General features: G+C 46.6%; 1 protein-coding gene across 1 annotated transcript in view; it reads right to left on the reverse strand.

The window, feature by feature from the left end:
- Positions 1-7,500, reverse strand: part of tspan14 (tetraspanin 14) — a 29,290-nt gene that overhangs the window by 5,435 nt on the left and 16,355 nt on the right. The window lies entirely within an intron of this gene.

Here is a 7,500-nt window from a genome sequence, read left to right on the forward strand (position 1 = left end):
TGTCACCGCTGAGAACTACAGATACACTTTACTGCACCCTGTCACCGCTGAGAACTACAGGAGAAACACTTTACTGCACCCTGTCACCGCTGAGAACTACAGATACACTTTACTGCACCCTGTCACCGCTGAGAACTACAGATACACTTTACTGCACCCTGTCACCGCTGAGAACTACAGGAGAAACACTTTACTGCACCCTGTCACCGCTGAGAACTACAGATACACTTTACTGCACCCTGTCACCGCTGAGAACTACAGATACACTTTACTGCACCCTGTCACCGCTGAGAACTACAGATACACTTTAATGCACCCTGTCACCCCTGAGAACTACAGATACACTTTACTGCAACCTGTCACCCCTGAGAACTACAGATACACTTTACTGCAACCTGTCACCCCTGAGAACTACAGATACACTTTACTGCACCCTGTCACCCCTGAGAACTACAGATACACTTTACTGACACCCTGTCACCCCTGAGAACTACAGATACACTTTACTGCACCCTGTCACCGCTGAGAACTACAGGAGAAACACTTTACTGCACCCTGTCACCGCTGAGAACTACAGATACACTTTACTGGCACCCTGTCACCGCTGAGAACTACAGATACACTTTACTGCACCCTGTCACCCCTGAGAACTACAGATACACTTTACTGTCACCGCTGAGAACTACAGATACACTTTACTGGCACCCTGTCACCGCTGAAAACTACAGATACACTTTACTGCACCGCTGAGAACTACAGGAGAAACACTTTACTGCACCCTGTCACCGCTGAGAACTACAGATACACTTTACTGCACCCTGTCACCGCTGAGAACTACAGATACACTTTACTGGCACCCTGTCACCGCTGAGAACTACAGATACACTTTACTGCACCCTGTCACCGCTGAGAACTACAGATACACTTTACTGCACCCTGTCACAGCTGAGAACTACAGATACACTTTACTGCACCCTGTCACAGCTGAGAACTACAGATACACTTTACTGCACCCTGTCACCCCTGAGAACTACAGATACACTTTACTGCAACCTGTCACCCCTGAGAACTACAGATACACTTTACTGCACCCTGTCACCCCTGAGAACTACAGATACACTTTACTGCACCCTGTCACCGCTGAGAACTACAGGAGAAACACTTTACTGCACCCTGTCACCACTGAGAACTACAGATACACTTTACTGGCACCCTGTCACCGCTGAGAACTACAGATACACTTTACTGCACCCTGTCACCCCTGAGAACTACAGATACACTTTACTGTCACCGCTGAGAACTACAGATACACTTTACTGGCACCCTGTCACCGCTGAAAACTACAGATACACTTTACTGCACCGCTGAGAACTACAGGAGAAACACTTTACTGCACCCTGTCACCGCTGAGAACTACAGATACACTTTACTGCACCCTGTCACCGCTGAGAACTACAGGAGAAACACTTTACTGCACCCTGTCACCGCTGAGAACTACAGGAGAAACACTTTACTGCACCCTGTCACCGCTGAGAACTACAGGAGAAACACTTTACTGCACCCTGTCACCGCTGAGAACTACAGATACAATTTACTGCACCCTGTCACCGCTGAGAACTACAGGAGAAACACTTTACTGCACCTGTCACCGCTGAGAACTACAGAAACACTTTACTGCACCCTGTCACCGCTGAGAACTACAGGAGAAACACTTTACTGCACCCTGTCACCGCTGAGAACTACAGATACACTTTACTGCACCCTGTCACCGCTGAGAACTACAGATACACTTTACTGCACCCTGTCACCGCTGAGAACTACAGATACACTTTAATGCACCCTGTCACCCCTGAGAACTACAGATACACTTTACTGCAACCTGTCACCCCTGAGAACTACAGATACACTTTACTGCAACCTGTCACCCCTGAGAACTACAGATACACTTTACTGCACCCTGTCACCCCTGAGAACTACAGATACACTTTACTGACACCCTGTCACCCCTGAGAACTACAGATACACTTTACTGCACCCTGTCACCGCTGAGAACTACAGGAGAAACACTTTACTGCACCCTGTCACCGCTGAGAACTACAGATACACTTTACTGGCACCCTGTCACCGCTGAGAACTACAGATACACTTTACTGCACCCTGTCACCCCTGAGAACTACAGATACACTTTACTGTCACCGCTGAGAACTACAGATACACTTTACTGGCACCCTGTCACCGCTGAAAACTACAGATACACTTTACTGCACCGCTGAGAACTACAGGAGAAACACTTTACTGCACCCTGTCACCGCTGAGAACTACAGATACACTTTACTGCACCCTGTCACCGCTGAGAACTACAGATACACTTTACTGGCACCCTGTCACCGCTGAGAACTACAGATACACTTTACTGCACCCTGTCACCGCTGAGAACTACAGATACACTTTACTGCACCCTGTCACAGCTGAGAACTACAGATACACTTTACTGCACCCTGTCACAGCTGAGAACTACAGATACACTTTACTGCACCCTGTCACCCCTGAGAACTACAGATACACTTTACTGCAACCTGTCACCCCTGAGAACTACAGATACACTTTACTGCACCCTGTCACCCCTGAGAACTACAGATACACTTTACTGCACCCTGTCACCGCTGAGAACTACAGGAGAAACACTTTACTGCACCCTGTCACCACTGAGAACTACAGATACACTTTACTGGCACCCTGTCACCGCTGAGAACTACAGGAGAAACACTTTACTGCACCCTGTCACAGCTGAGAACTACAGATACACTTTACTGCACCCTGTCACAGCTGAGAACTACAGATACACTTTACTGCACCCTGTCACCCCTGAGAACTACAGATACACTTTACTGCAACCTGTCACCCCTGAGAACTACAGATACACTTTACTGCACCCTGTCACCCCTGAGAACTACAGATACACTTTACTGCACCCTGTCACCGCTGAGAACTACAGGAGAAACACTTTACTGCACCCTGTCACCACTGAGAACTACAGATACACTTTACTGGCACCCTGTCACCGCTGAGAACTACAGATACACTTTACTGCACCCTGTCACCCCTGAGAACTACAGATACACTTTACTGTCACCGCTGAGAACTACAGATACACTTTACTGGCACCCTGTCACCGCTGAAAACTACAGATACACTTTACTGCACCGCTGAGAACTACAGGAGAAACACTTTACTGCACCCTGTCACCGCTGAGAACTACAGATACACTTTACTGCACCCTGTCACCGCTGAGAACTACAGGAGAAACACTTTACTGCACCCTGTCACCGCTGAGAACTACAGGAGAAACACTTTACTGCACCCTGTCACCGCTGAGAACTACAGGAGAAACACTTTACTGCACCCTGTCACCGCTGAGAACTACAGATACAATTTACTGCACCCTGTCACCGCTGAGAACTACAGGAGAAACACTTTACTGCACCTGTCACCGCTGAGAACTACAGATACACTTTACTGCACCCTGTCACCGCTGAGAACTACAGGAGAAACACTTTACTGCACCCTGTCACCGCTGAGAACTACAGATACACTTTACTGCACCCTGTCACCGCTGAGAACTACAGATACACTTTACTGCACCCTGTCACCGCTGAGAACTACAGGAGAAACACTTTACTGCACCCTGTCACCGCTGAGAACTACAGATACACTTTACTGCACCCTGTCACCGCTGAGAACTACAGATACACTTTACTGCACCCTGTCACCGCTGAGAACTACAGATACACTTTAATGCACCCTGTCACCCCTGAGAACTACAGATACACTTTACTGCAACCTGTCACCCCTGAGAACTACAGATACACTTTACTGCAACCTGTCACCCCTGAGAACTACAGATACACTTTACTGCACCCTGTCACCCCTGAGAACTACAGATACACTTTACTGACACCCTGTCACCCCTGAGAACTACAGATACACTTTACTGCACCCTGTCACCGCTGAGAACTACAGGAGAAACACTTTACTGCACCCTGTCACCGCTGAGAACTACAGATACACTTTACTGGCACCCTGTCACCGCTGAGAACTACAGATACACTTTACTGCACCCTGTCACCCCTGAGAACTACAGATACACTTTACTGTCACCGCTGAGAACTACAGATACACTTTACTGGCACCCTGTCACCGCTGAAAACTACAGATACACTTTACTGCACCGCTGAGAACTACAGGAGAAACACTTTACTGCACCCTGTCACCGCTGAGAACTACAGATACACTTTACTGCACCCTGTCACCGCTGAGAACTACAGATACACTTTACTGGCACCCTGTCACCGCTGAGAACTACAGATACACTTTACTGCACCCTGTCACCGCTGAGAACTACAGATACACTTTACTGCACCCTGTCACCGCTGAGAACTACAGATACACTTTACTGCACCCTGTCACAGCTGAGAACTACAGATACACTTTACTGCACCCTGTCACAGCTGAGAACTACAGATACACTTTACTGCACCCTGTCACCCCTGAGAACTACAGATACACTTTACTGCAACCTGTCACCCCTGAGAACTACAGATACACTTTACTGCACCCTGTCACCCCTGAGAACTACAGATACACTTTACTGCACCCTGTCACCGCTGAGAACTACAGGAGAAACACTTTACTGCACCCTGTCACCACTGAGAACTACAGATACACTTTACTGGCACCCTGTCACCGCTGAGAACTACAGATACACTTTACTGCACCCTGTCACCCCTGAGAACTACAGATACACTTTACTGTCACCGCTGAGAACTACAGATACACTTTACTGGCACCCTGTCACCGCTGAAAACTACAGATACACTTTACTGCACCGCTGAGAACTACAGGAGAAACACTTTACTGCACCCTGTCACCGCTGAGAACTACAGATACACTTTACTGCACCCTGTCACCGCTGAGAACTACAGGAGAAACACTTTACTGCACCCTGTCACCGCTGAGAACTACAGATACACTTTACTGCACCCTGTCACCACTGAGAACTACAGATACACTTTACTGCACCCTGTCACAGCTGAGAACTACAGGAGAAACACTTTACTGCACCCTGTCACCGCTGAGAACTACAGATACACTTTACTGCACCCTGTCACCGCTGAGAAGTACAGATACACTTTACTGCACCCTGTCACCGCTGAGAACTACAGATACACTTTACTGCACCGCTGAGAACTACAGGAGAAACACTTTACTGGCACCCTGTCACCGCTGAGAACTACAGATACACTTTACAGTCACCGCTGAGAACTACAGATACACTTTACTGGCACCCTGTCACCGCTGAGAACTACAGATACACTTTACTGCACCCTGTCACCGCTGAGAACTACAGGAGAAACACTTTACTGCACCCTGTCACCCCTGAGAACTACAGATACACTTTACTGGCACCCTGTCACCCCTGAGAACTACAGGAGAAACACTTTACTGCACCGCTGAGAACTACAAGAGAAACACTTTACTGCACCCTGTCACCGCTGAGAACTACAGAAGAAACACTTTACTGCACCGCTGAGAACTACAGGAGAAACACTTTACTGGCACCCTGTCACCGCTGAGAACTACAGAAGAAACACTTTACTGCACCGCTGAGAACTACAGGAGAAACACTTTACTGCACCGCTGAGAACTACAGGAGAAACACTTTACTGGCACCCTGTCACCTCTGAGAACTACAGAAACACTTTACTGCACCCGTCACCCCTGAGAACTACAGGAGAAACACTTTACTGACACCCTGTCACCCCTGAGAACTACAGATACACTTTAGGGGATGAGAGGAGAGGAGAGGAGAGGAGCAGATATGCGATACCGATAACACATGTTTTTGGGTGGTAAATCTTGTTGAGCTGGTCATTTTTTAAAGTAGCTCTGAATCACCCTTGGCCTGGGTGAAGAAATGATACTTACAACTAAAGGGTTTCTCCCTGTGAGTCTCCACGTGTCTGGTAATACAAATAGTTACAACTAAAGGGTTTCTCCCTGTGTGTCTGGGTGAAGTAATACTAGTTAAAACTAAAGGGTTTCTCCCTGTGTGTCTGGGTGAAGTAATACTAGTTACAACTAAAGGGTTTCTCCCTGTGAGTCTGGGTGAAGTAATACTAGTTACAACTAAAGGGTTTCTCCCTGTGAGTCTGGGTGAAGAAATACTAGTTACAACTAAAGGGTTTCTCCCTGTGTGTCTGGGTGAAGTAATACTAGTTACAACTAAAGGGTTTCTCCCTGTGTGTCTGGGTGAAGAAATACTAGTTACAACTAAAGGGTTTCTCCCTGTGAGTCTGGGTGAAGTAATACTAGTTACAACTAAAGGGTTTCTCCCTGTGAGTCTGGGTGAAGTAATACTAGTTACAACTAAAGGGTTTCTCCCTGTGAGTCTGGGTGAAGAAATACTAGTGACAACTAAAGGGTTTCTCCCAGTGAGTCTGGGTGAAGTAATACTAGTTACAACTAAAGGGTTTCTCCCAGTGAGTCTGGGTGAAGAAATACTAGTTACAACTAAAGGGTTTCTCCCAGTGAATTTGGGTGAAGTAATACTAGTTACAACTAAAGGGTTTCTCCCAGTGAGTCTGGGTGAAGAAATACTAGTTACAACTAAAGGGTTTCTCCCTGTGAGTCTGAGTTCAGGTTCAGGTTTATTTGTCATGTGTATAGATACAGAGTATAAATACAATGAAAATTATTTTGCTCAGAGCACTCTGTCATACATACACGGGACATAAACAAACATCTATAGTGCAAGAAAAGGACAAAGAAAAACAGATAAAAGTGCAAGTGAAGTGACAAAACAGTGCAATACAGTTCAAGGTCAGCTGTTCAGCAGCCTGACTGCCTGAGGGTAGAAGCTGTTACTGAGACGGGTGGTACGAGATTTGATGCTCTGGTAGCGTTTTTTGGAAGGGAGTAGTTTGAACAGGGTTATTTGCGGGATGTCTGGTGTCTTCCATGATGTTGTGGGCTTTGTTCATACAACGAGTGGTGTAGATGTTATGGAGACAGTGGTAGTTCTGTGCTGTAGATGATTTCAAGGTGAAGTAATACTAGTTACAAGTAAGGGTTTCTCCCTGTGAGTCTGGGTGAAGTAATAATAGTTACAACTAAAGGGTTTCTCCCTGTGAGTCTGGGTGAAGTAATACTAGTTAAAACTAAAGGATTTCTCCCTGTGTGTCTGGGTGAAGTAATACTAGTTACAACTAAAGGGTTTCTCCCAGTGAGTCTGGGTGAAGTAATACTAGTTCAAACTAAAGGATTTCTCCCTGTGAGTCTGGGTGAAGTAATACTAGTTAAAACTAAAGGATTTCTCCCTGTGTGTCTGGGTGAAGTAATACTAGTTACAACTAAAGGGTTTCTCCCAGTGAGTCTGGGTGAAGAAATACTAGTTACAACTAAAGGGTTTCTCCCAGTGAGTCTGGGTGAAGTAATACTAGT

This window comes from Protomyctophum parallelum (genome assembly GCF_964188405.1).
Source record: "Protomyctophum parallelum genome assembly, chromosome: 10".
In the NCBI taxonomy this organism is placed as follows: Eukaryota; Metazoa; Chordata; class Actinopteri; order Myctophiformes; family Myctophidae; genus Protomyctophum; species Protomyctophum parallelum.